Source organism: Camelus dromedarius, chromosome 2, assembly GCF_036321535.1.
Source record: "Camelus dromedarius isolate mCamDro1 chromosome 2, mCamDro1.pat, whole genome shotgun sequence".
NCBI classification, from domain to species: Eukaryota; Metazoa; Chordata; class Mammalia; order Artiodactyla; family Camelidae; genus Camelus; species Camelus dromedarius.
Window position 1 is genome coordinate 49,868,984 of NC_087437.1, and position 12,214 is coordinate 49,881,197.

The 12,214-nt window shown below is 40.5% G+C and overlaps 1 non-coding gene across 1 annotated transcript; it reads left to right on the plus strand.

The window, feature by feature from the left end:
- Positions 1-1,051: 1,051 nt before the first annotated feature.
- On the plus strand, positions 1,052-1,156 carry LOC116155879 (U6 spliceosomal RNA). The gene has a single exon (XR_004139784.1). It is a non-coding gene; the product is annotated as a U6 spliceosomal RNA (small nuclear RNA).
- Positions 1,157-12,214: the final 11,058 nt, after the last annotated feature.

Genomic DNA, 12,214 nt, shown 5'->3' on the forward strand with positions numbered 1-12,214 from the left:
GTTCTTCAGGGTAGAAAAGGCTCTTTCTTATAAACGTTTTTTGGTCTTTAATTCTCCATTTTTGAAACCCAAAGTTTTTATGTCCTACTGTTCCAACTCTGTGCCAGATACTTTCTATCTATTATCTCATTTAAAACACTTAATGACCCCATGGGAGGTGGGTATTTTCCCTGACATTTTACTATTCAGGAAATAAGACAGAGAAATTAATAACTTTATCAAGGTCACACAGCTTGTAAGCAGTGAAGTCAGGTGTAGGTTACAAAGTCAGTGGTCTTTGCTTTTGTTCTTTCTTTTAAACTCTACAGTTCTGTGTCCTTGGTGTTTCACATACATGCCTTTGGGTGAATTTTCTGGGCATTAGAGGTGGGTTGGAGACACATTTCACCATGTACATCCTTGTCACACCCAGAGAAAATGTTTCGAAAGTGAAAAAAGAAAAATGCTGATCAAGTCAGTGCTGGGAAATGTAATGTGAGCCTAATATTTTAGAACGGACTCTTTAGAATTCCAAAGAACTAATCATAAATAGGATGTGGCCATTATTTTTGGTGAGCAATTAGAATAGCATTATCTTGACAGAACTGAATTCCCATTAGTAGAAGGAGGAAGAGTACTTCAGAATTTGGCACATCTTTGCTTTCATGTTTGAAGGAGGCACTGGAAACAATGTTCCCCTAAAACTTCAAAAGCCTACTTAATGTTGGAAATTTGTTCATGAATAGATGTAGCTATTCTTTGGCACTTTTTTGTAGAATGCTTTAATATCCAGTTTCAGAGCATCCATTCACTCACACATTTTAAAAAGTGATTTAAGTTAGTGCAAAGAACCGTTTGAAATCCATAGGACTTGAGGCTCAGCTCCCTGAGTCAGGCATATGCCTGTGTTGCTTTCACAGGGAGGTGTCTGTTGAGCTGCCTGTGTGTGTGTGTGGAAGGATGCCGGGGATGCCGATCTGTCTGTGCACTCGTGCATATACACGCATATGTCTGCATTCACGTGTTCACGTGCTACGGAAGGACCTTCAAAAAGTTGGTTGATTCACTCACTGAACAAATATTGGTGCTCGCTTTGGCGGTTGGAACGATACAGAGATGATTAGCATAGCCCCTGCTCAAGGATGACATGCAAATTCATGAAGCATTCTCTATTTTAAAAAAAAAAACAAATATTGCCTAGTATACTCCTTGTGCACCTCTTCTAAACAGCTGTATGAGATTCAAAGGATCCTCAGATTCAGCCTAGTAAGAGGAAGAAGCCACAGAAAAATGAAATGCTAAATACCTAACAGAAACGTGCCGCAAGTTCCTCTGTGGCAAATAAGTGGCCATGGAAAGAAAAATGCTGTCACTTCTGGCCTCGTACAAGAGGCCACGTCTGTAGCTTCCAGTAATAACTCCCATCTGGTGACTTCTCATCATGTATCAGACAGTTCATAGGCATCTTCTCTGGTTCACATCCCTATTTCTGAGAAAACAGACATTCAGGGGCATCCAAGGGTACATGGCAGCCAAGGGTGGAGGCAGATCCAAACGCAGTTCTGCAGACTGCAAAGTGCTCACACATCTCACTCCACCCCACTGCCTCTCTTCCCTCCTCACTAGTGTTTCTGGGAGAAAAGACAAGATCTCCTACACTGGAACAGACAGAGGCTCACTGCCAGGGCTGCACCTCCACAGCGCACACCACTGAGACACGGCCCACCATGCCAAAGGACGGAGCAGGGCGGGCAGGCTGGGAATAAGCGGACCTAAGAGGGTCTGGCCGGCTTTACAGAGCAGCTTTGTCCACGTCAGAGACTTTGTCCTGTGCAGGCAAGGTTGTTGGGTACCAGGCACTCCCTCTGCCTTAGACCCTCCAAGTGAGCTCGTGCTTCTCAGCCCCAAGAGAGACTTGAGCTCAATACAACATATAATTAAATATAAGGTCCCTTCACTGGACCTCTGGGGCTGTGATGGGGGCCAAAGGCCTGAGCACCAGCCCTCCTGTGCCCCTGTGCACACAGCTCGTGCACAGTATGCGCTTTGTGCTGTGCTGTTTATTGATGTGCACACATGTGTCCTTGTATATTTTAGAGATGTGAGTGGCTGGCATCACTAGAGACAGTTTACTTCTAAAACAATACTCTTCTGGTAAATTTTCAGTGTAAAGAACTAGCTTTTGGAGTAGAATTTATTTCTATTGTTAAAATCAGATATAATGTTAACTTTTTATTGCTATGATACTGACTCAAGTGCCTCATTTTATTTTTACTGGGTATGTCACTTTTTTTTTTTGCATTTTTTTTTAAGGGAAGGGGAGTTGATTTTTTAAGAGAAATATTATTGATGTCCTTTGCATTAAATGATTACCATTTGGTGCCCTATGGCCTCAGAAAACTTAAAGTTCAGTCATCTAACATAACACTTCACATCATAAGGTGACACATTTATGAAATTCGCGTAAGGCGCCCAGTCAGGAAGTGGCAAGCCCTCCTGCCCGCCACTCTGCTGGCTGGGCATCCACACAGCATGAGTCGTGAAGGAAGCACGAAGACGCAGACGTCTTCCCCTGCCCCTCCTCTCCCTCCTCCTCCACCTCGTTCTTCTCCGAGTAAAGAATAAGCACTAGGCTTTTATTTCTCAAGTAAAATTCTCATTTTAAAATATTTTCAGATCTACACAAAAACTGTGAGGCTAGTACAATCAGTTCCCATATACGCTGCCCCCAGGGTATTTATTGTTCCTACTCTTATTGTTCCTTATCACTCACATCTTACATTTGCATGGTACAGTTGTCACAACTGATGAGCCAACAGGGATACATTATTATGAACACGATTACACATTATTTATATTTATATACTTCTATATTATTATAAACTAAACACACTCTATTCAGATTTCCATAGTTTTTCCTGATGCTGTAAATTGTTCCTTTATTTACCCATTTTGAGTCACCATCTCTTTCTCAGCAGGATCTTGACTATATATATATTTATATAGGAGAGATACATAAATTAATATTTCATTTAAAATTATATGTACATATATTTAGATGTTGCTCTTATATAAATTTGGATACACAGAAGAGTCACAGGTGTCCTGCCTGCCAGGTCAGGGGGCCAAACAGCATCTAGCGAGCTGTGACCTAACAGTGTGGTTCCCTATGTTTAGAGAATGAATCACTGTATCAGACACATCACTGTCACTGCTCTCTGTCTAATGTGCTCCAGAATGACCTTGGCAAGTCTATACATTTATTTTAATGATGCTGCCATCACGCAAAACATTTTTGGAATTTTAGAACGTGTTTGCAAATTAGCTTTACAGACAACTTTAGGTGTAGCGATTTTACCAAGCTTGATTCCTTCTCTTTTCACCAACCTCGGTTCTGAATTACTTTTGACTTTACAAAAAATCAAATCCAGCCTCAATGAGTAAAGCTTTTACTGGTGATATTTAGAACAACAAACCCTAGTCTCTGAGGAAAAGGAAGGAAGGAAGGAAGGAAGGAAGGAAGGAAGGAAGGAAGGAAGGAAGGAAGGAAGGAAGGAAGAAAGAGAAAGAAAGAAAGAAAGAAAGAAAGAAAGAAAGAAAGAAAGAAAGAAAGAAAGAAAGAAAGAAAGAAAGAAAGAAAGAAAGAAAGAAAAGAAAGAAAGAAAGAAAGAAAGAAAGAAAGAAAGAAGGAAAAGAAAGAAAAGGAAAAGAAAGAAAAGAAGGAAAAGAAAGAAAAGAAGGAAAAGAAAGAAAGAAAGAAACAAAGAAAGAAAATTTTAAAAAAGAGAGAGAAAGTTCTAGATTTGTTGAGCCATGGCAATGCTTGGAATAAGTATAGAGTGTACATAGGTGACTACTTTGGAGTGGGCAGGATTCATTTGGATGAACAGATTCTGCTGTGTTTGTTTTTTAAAAAATCTGTTATTAGGCTGTAATAGCGTGGTGTTTTATGATGCAGGCTCTAGGGTCTGTCTGGCTGGGTTTAAAATCTGGCTTCATCATTTATTATCTTTGTGTGACCTTAAGCAAGTCACTTAACGTTTCTCTGCCTAGAGTTTCTCATCTGTAAAACGAAGACAATGATAGTACCAACGCTACAGGGTTGTTCTGATAATTAAAAGAATCAGTATTTGTAAAGCATGTTAATGGTGCTAGAGCCTAGGAAGAAATCAAATGTTAACTGTTACCATTGTGTACTATATTGTGTCATTGACCATGAGGAATGACCATCAATTTTTAGCACATGCATGCATTTGTGGCTATACTGCAATCTTCTTCAGTCTTGTTTCTTTATTTAATTGATGGCTGTTGCCTTCATTAGGTACTGCTACCATATAAAAGTAAGGTTTGTTCAGCGATTAGCAAGTAAAGACGTATATTTGTCTTTATATTTTATTTACATTTTTGTTTCCTCAGAAAAATGTGAGTGTTCTTTCAAACGTCTCTGATGGGCTAGAGTGTTTGAAGATACTCAAATAAATAAGCTCCAAGGCCGAGGAAGGAGTTAAGAGTCTGCTAATTCCCAGTTGTTCATGGGCCCTAGTTCCTTCCGTGGCCCAACCAGAGAGAAAAGAAAGGAATTCTACTACCAAGAATGTGTTTTTCAAGCAAAATGACAAACATAGGAATTATTTTCTTTCCAAAGATTTCAGATGAACACATTCTCTAATTATTCAGTGATAGGTTTTATTTTTCACTTTCTACGTAGCCGTGCACTCCTGAAATATAAATACATACACAAAAATACATACATAGACACATAGACATACAGATATGTATGTTTTTAAGCTATTGAACAGTCAAATTAAGTTCTCTGGATCTACTGAGGAACCCCATGAACTAGTGAAGTAAACGTTTGTCCCTGCTGGGCTGTGGAAGGCTTCCAGAGCTCGGGAGCATACACCTGCAGAAATCGGTGATTCACCTCTGAGTCACTCGGCAAGCGCTAGCAGGGGAAGCCAGCCGGGTGCAGAGGGTACACTTGGCTGCCGGTTCTCTCCTGCTCTCCCAGAATAATGACATTAATGACACTTCCAAATAGCTCACCCAGTCACCAAGTGGGAGATTTCAGAATCCATGTGGCAGCTGATTTCCTAATAGGATGCATTAAACAGGACATCGCATGTTTTATGGGCTGGTGTTGATTAGACCATAAAACTTAAAATATGTAACTAAAGTGGTTGAAAAATAGGCTTTGGAAGTTCAGATCAAAGCATTACAGGGGGGTGATTAGATAAATAAAAAGTTTAAGCTGAACTGAGCAAATAATTGCACATCCCCTGAGAAGCTCGGTTCACGGGGATTGGTCAAGTGTGAGTCGCCCCAGGCACAGATGTCTTTCTAAGAATATTCCTTTTAATTTTTTTTTTAATATACATCAAAAGAAAAAAAAATCTGGGTACTGACCAGCAAATACTCCTGTTTATATAAGAAAAGCCTCTTTAAGATACCGACAAAAAAATAAAATCCCTCATTGTTTAAAGGGGCCAGTTTTTTCCTTTCTCTTCCTTCTCAGTCTATAGTAAAAGGTTTTTGCTTCTTTCACACAGACTAACAGAGCTCACCTAAAAACGTTCTAAAAGATTTCTAGTGCCTTATCTTTCCCATTATTATACAGAAGTCAGATGCAGGTTTATGTTAAAAGCATGAACTGTTATCTTTCTAAAGAAAAATATGTCAGTGGGGAAGATTCATCTTTGTTTAGTTCAAAAACAAAAAAGCATCTGCAAAGCTTATTTGTGAATCGGTGTGTGCCAGACACAAGTTATCTCATTTAATCCTCATGACAATGCTTGAAGGCAGGTTCACATATTTCCAGGTTTATGTTTGAGGAAATTGAGGCACATGTGAGGATTAGGTAACTTGTCCCAAGTCACAGGGCTAGGAAGCGGCGTGTGAGGCCAGGTCTCAGGCTGAACTCTTCCCACTCGAGAGCACTTCTCTCCGACAGTCATTCTTTAGCAGCCATGGAACTCCGTCACTGTACCCAGATCTGTCACTTCTATGAGCTAATCCTCGCAGTTTCCTGGAGGCAGAACTCCAGTGTTATTTCTTATTTTGAAAATAAGACACTGGAGGTAGAGATCAGGGCTTTCCAAAAACTACATAAAACAAGGCAGATGGCCTGGTAGACTCACACTCCGAGCTGCTAAGTGTCAAGTCTGTCATTTGGTCACGAGTCTCCTGTGGCCAGATGTAGACCAGGCACGATGTTTTGGTAGCTGGAGTTTTTAGTGAGCTTTTATCTGTGTCTCAGAATCAGTAGTTTCTTTAAAGCAGCATTTAGCCCACATTAATGCCAAGAAAGTAGGGATCAGAACTAGGAAAGGGGATGAAAAACTGATGGAAAGCTAGCATCGATGCCTGTCTGTGAATCAGTACAAATTTTGTTCTCCAGGGCTGCCCAGGAGCTGTGTTTCACAGCATTAGTGCCGAAATTTTACACCTTATTTTACACTCCACTTACAACTAACACTTTTTTGACCTCTGTCTACTGACATATTCCTGCAGTAGGGTGTTGGTTTATATTTCCGTTCCCCCTCAGACAGCCAGGGGTAGGACAGGTTAGCAGAGAAACCACCATGCCCTCAGGGAGTCAGAGGAGCCTGGTCCAAGTCCGGCTGTGCTGGGCTTTGAGAAAACTGCTGTGGTCTCTGTGCCTCACTGTCAGCGCAGAGGGTGCTGTCTTTGTCAGCCTGGGCTGCCGTCACAAAATACCATAGACTGGGTGGTTTAAACAACAGAAATTTCTCACAGTTTTGGAGCCTGGGAATTTCAAGAGCAAGGTGCCGGCCACCTAAGTTCCTGGTGAGACCCTTCTTTCTGGCTTGCAGACAGCCATATTCCTGCTGTGTCCTCACTTGAGAGAGAGAGCAAGAGCAAGCTGTCTGGTCTCTTCTTCTAAGGGCACCAATCTCATTATGAAGACCCCACCCTCACGACCTCATCTAACCCAATCATTTCCCCAAGGCAGCACCTCCAGATGCCATCATACTGAAGGTCAGGGCTTCAGTATATGAAATGTGGCAGGGGCCGGGAGCGGGGTGGGGCACAAACGTTCAGTCCATAATAGGTTCTGTTTTGTAAAGCAATTGGCAAGCACTTCACAAATGTTACTCATCACTGTCATTACTCAGGTACTAAAATTAAGGAAGCAGATGATTTTATATTAAAGTGTACCTGTTTACCTATTTTCACGAATAGAGAGGGACAAGCATTTATTATTCTAGATGCTGGGCTACACACACAGGGATGTACAAATAAAGCAAAGTTGCTTCCTTTAAGGAGCACCAGCCTCCTGTGCTCTTTAAGAATCTTCTGCAGAAGACACCCTCCCCTCCTTGAGCATCACCCTCTGTCTTGCCAGGGAGGTGACCAGCAGTGGGGAAACATTCACAGCAGGCTTGGAGCACAGTTTTTTGAAAAAGTTTGGGGCAGAAAAATCACTAAACAGGCATTCAAATCCCGGCTGTTATAGTTACCAGCTCTGACTTCGGGCAAGTCACTTAACCTCACTCAGTTCAGCCTTCTTCTCTGTGGAATAGGAAAATGCTAGCTTATTTATTTATTTTTTTACTTTAAAATGTTAATGTTGATTGTGCAGTTTGTGGGTGGGTTTGTAAATTGGTGTAGCCACTATGGAAAACGGTACAGAGGGTCCTGAAAAGTCAAAAATAGAGCCACTATATGATCCAGCAATTCCACTTCTGGGTAGTTACGTGAAGAAAATGAAAACACTAACTCAAAAGATGCATATGCCCCCATGTTCACTGCAGCATTACCTACAACAGCCAAGAAATGGAAACAATCTAAGTATCCACTGGTAGATGAATGGATAAAGAAAATGTGGTATATATAGACAATGGAATATTATTCAGCCATAAAAAAGAATGGGAGCTGGCCATTTGTGATAACACGGATGGAACTTGGGGCCATTATGCTGAGTGAAATAAGTCAGACAGAGAAAGACAAATAGTGTATGATCTCACTCATAGGAGGAACCTTATTGGTGGTAGCTAGAGGTGGGGAGGGATGAGATGGGTGAAGGGGGTCAAAAGATACAAACGTCCAGTTATAAAATAAGTAAGTCATGGGGATGCAATGTACGGCATGGTGACTATAGTTAATACTGTACTGTTCATTTGAAAGTTGCCAAGAGAGTAAATCTTAAAAGTTCTCATCAGAAGAAAAAATTCTTTGTTAACTATGTATAGTGACAGATGTTGACTAGATTTATTGTTGTGATCAATTTGCAATAAATATAAACAAATATTGAATCAGTATGTAGTATATACAAAACTAACATAATGCTATGTGACAATTATACTCCAATTAAAAAATTAATATATTTATTATTATTGCATCCAAGAAATGGTGCTCTCCTTGCACCTCTGAGTGGTGCTCCAGAAGGAGACAAGGAGACAGCTGTGTAAAGCACTAGGGCTTTAGTCCTTGGGGTGAATGGGGTACCATTACTGTCATCATAACAATGTATCATAGGATGTAACAACAGCCCTAGTTTGCAGACTCTGTGAGAATGACATGAAACATTTGCAAAATCAACTAGCTGCAGTCATCACATACAAGTACTCGATACATGTTCTCAAAACAAACCAAACAAAGCCAAGCACAGTCTCCCCTTGTCAGGAGTGTGTGTGAGAATAAAGGCCATTGTACTATCAACATGTTTATCTGCAACAACAGGCCAGTGCTCCAAAAATAGCTACAGTACACTTAGCATGTGGCTGCATGAAGTGAAAACAAACATACTTACAGAGCGGCTAAGTGCCGTACACCTCTGTCAGCATCCTCAGGAATCCACCAGCTGTGGGTCTGGCAAGTTTCAGCACCCAAGATGAAGCAGAAAATAAAGGGAGAAATTTCCTGCAGTGCTACTTAGGTTTTCACTTATTAATTTAGAAATTACTCACATGTTCAAAACAAAACAAATCCCACAAGTCTTAAACAGGGCTGGTTGCTTCTCCCCTACAGAAGTTTTCCATATTTACTTGGTCTCATGGAAAGGCAGATTCAAAGGAAAGTTCTAAGAGTGATATATGTTCATTTTCCCGCCTAGATTTACATTTAAACCTCGATGAATATTAATGGGGCAAGCATGCCAAAATAGAACAGTGTTTTTCAAAGTCAGAGCATCCTTCTCAGAATCAGCTGAAGTCCTTGTTAAAAATGTGGATTCCAGACCAGTTATCTTGACTCTCCGTGGGTGGGGCTCTGGAATCCATGTGTTTAACAGGCTTCCCAGGAGACTCCAGGACACACAGATACTGGAGAACTTCTGATAAATGGGGATAAAATTCTCTGAATTTATTCTGCCTTTAGACAACACCTGCCAATTTTAAAAACAAACAAAATAGTAACAGGCTGATTTTAAATTGACGAATGAGAAGATACGCGGTGTCTAAAAACATTTCTGAATTTAGGAGTAGTAAACAATGATATTAAAAAAAAAACAGCAAATGACCCTTTTACCAAGTTGAAAGCTGGACTTTTCTAAGCTTACCACAGTTTTAGGAACCATCTAATAATTTCAAAAGAAAAAAGTGTGTGTGTGTGTGTGTGTGTTACAGTCATGAAGATGAAAATGTTAAATGACCATGACAGAGTACGGTCACAGAATCACCAATTATCTCTCTTTGATACATAAATATTGTCAAAAATAATATTTAGTACTCAGAAAGACCCATTGCATATCAACCAGGATTATGTGCCCACTCTGCTGGGCGCTGCCCTACCCCTGGATAAACAAAGATGACTCAAGCATAGCACAGTGGTTCTCAAAACAGTTCAGGCTCTCAGAGCCTTTGAGAGTCTGAACCCCTGAAAAATGCCCATATGCACAAACACTTGATTTTGAGTGAGGTTTCAGGGGACTGGCTGAGACTTCACTTAAGAATTCTTCATCAAGACAAGACACAGAGTATGAATTAAGCAGGTCCAAAATCCTGGAAGATCTGTGGTGTTCCCTTCCCATGTATAATTTAAATATTTTTAAAGACTCAAAAATGAAATGTTCTAAATTAAAATTGCTTCTTTGTAGAACTCCTAATTGCCATTTGTGTTGTAGTTTCTTGATAGCTTTTGTCATTGGTGTTTGCAGTAGTTTGTTTGGCTTAATGCTTCTGTTTTGCCAGAGCCCTAAGTGTATGTTTAATTTGCCTGTGGATAATCCAGCATTAATCTAGAGGGAGGCACAGCTCCCCAAACCCATTTATTACAATACAGGATGCTATGAGCTCTGTAATGATCTGGGAGTACAGAGCAGACGGCATGGGGAAGAGAGTTTCAACTAAACACAGTCACCCAAATATGAGTTTTGAGCTCAAATGGAGTGTTCCTTTAGTGACGCTAAGGAGCGGAAATGACTTGCACTTAACAGGGAGTGTCCTCCCGGGTGCCTTTGCCCATCCCATCCAACTAAACAGTTAGGAAGGGCATATGTAAGGCTGGTGTGGACAGCAGAAAGGGAAAGCATTCGGGTAGCTTTGGATGCTCTGTTAAGTGTTTTCCCACAAAAGGTGGCATTGAACACCTACTGATGGTGACAACTGGGAGCAAGGTAATGTGAAAGCCAACATGAAGCTGGCGGCAAGAGGAAGAGGGGAGTGAAGGCTGTGGCAGGAGCCATAAGTGGGAGAAAATCCCAATGCACGATAAAGGAATGGAAAGGGAAATGGGTAAGAGAAGGCAGAGAATGTAGCCAGGCCAGGAAGACTGTGCTTTGCAACTCACCCTAATGTTGAACAGATCAGGGGCTCCCAGAGCAAAGATATTCAAGAGACCTGAGTTCCCATTCAAGAAAGATCTCCATTCTTATTGTTAAGTTATTTGCTTCAGAAGACATTTGTTTTTAACTCACACACACACATCGACCTATGTCTTCTCAATCGCCACCTGCTTTCATCCAAACAACCAAGTAAGAGTTGACTGTTGATTTATTTATGCTCTGCCTGTTTCCAAAACGGATTTAAGGCAGTGGAACACAAAAGGTAAGTCAAATTTCAATGTTAAAAATTCATCACTGTAAGAACTTTCCATATCTTTAGCCAGGCAATACTTGATCATTAGAATATTATGTTAGTGCTGCTGACACTGTTTATATTCAGGTGTTTCTTTCTGCTTACGCAATAGAGAAAAAGATCTCTTGCCCTCAGCTCTGCACTGGTTCCTTTTAAATATTTCAGGGCAGGGTATCGAGAACCATATTTTCAGATGGAGAGTCGGTCCATGGGTGTGAAGGTCATTACCATTTCAAGGGTGCCTGCCATTTTACATACAATGAAACTGAATTCTCACAACAACCTTTTGAGGAATGTATTCTGTTCCTCATTCCATAGATGAGGAAACTGAGGACCAAAAAGGAATTTATTTATTTACTTACCTCATCATTTTTTTTATTGAAGTATAGTTGATTTACAATGTTGTGTTAGTTTCAGGTGTACAGCATAGTGATTCAGTTATACACACACACACACACACACACATATATATATTCTTTTTCAGATTATTTTCCATTATAGATTATTACAAGATATTAAATATAGTTCCCTGTGCTATAAAGTAGGTCCTTGTTGTTTACCTATTTTCTATATAGTAGTGTATATATATTAATCCCAAACTCTTAATTTATCCCTCCCCCCTAAAAAAGGGGTTTGTTAACTTGCCTAAGGTCACATGGCTAATGGTGACAGGTTTCAAACACAGTTGTGATCAACTTCCGTTTTCCTTTAGTCTGCTCTGCCTTCCAGAATTGTGGGAGAGGTGGGAAAAGGGGCAAAGCATGGGAGGTGCCCTTGGCTGTCTATGGGAGAACACTCTGGACCAGTGGCCCTAAAGCAGAGAGAGATACTTGGCACGTAGCCCTTGTCCTCACTCCTGAAATACACCTTTGCTATTAATCTGTCCCAAGGGTTTTACTCATGTTTTCCACCTAAGTGAACAGGATTTGCTTTAGCATCATTTATGTCATGTAAATATCACCTTTCCCCATGGGGATCTTTTCCCTGTTTAGGACTGTGGCTTTGGGCCTGGGTGTGTATATGTTTTGCCTGGCTGATCATTGCCATGAGCAACCTAAGTGACTGTTTAAGAGAAAAGGTGAACACACTGTATTCAGACACCAATGCAGAAGAAAGATTACATAATTAAGACCCTCAGCCACAATTTTTGTCTTTTATACGGTATTTATAAATTTTTAGCAAGTAGAGGAAAAGCCAGG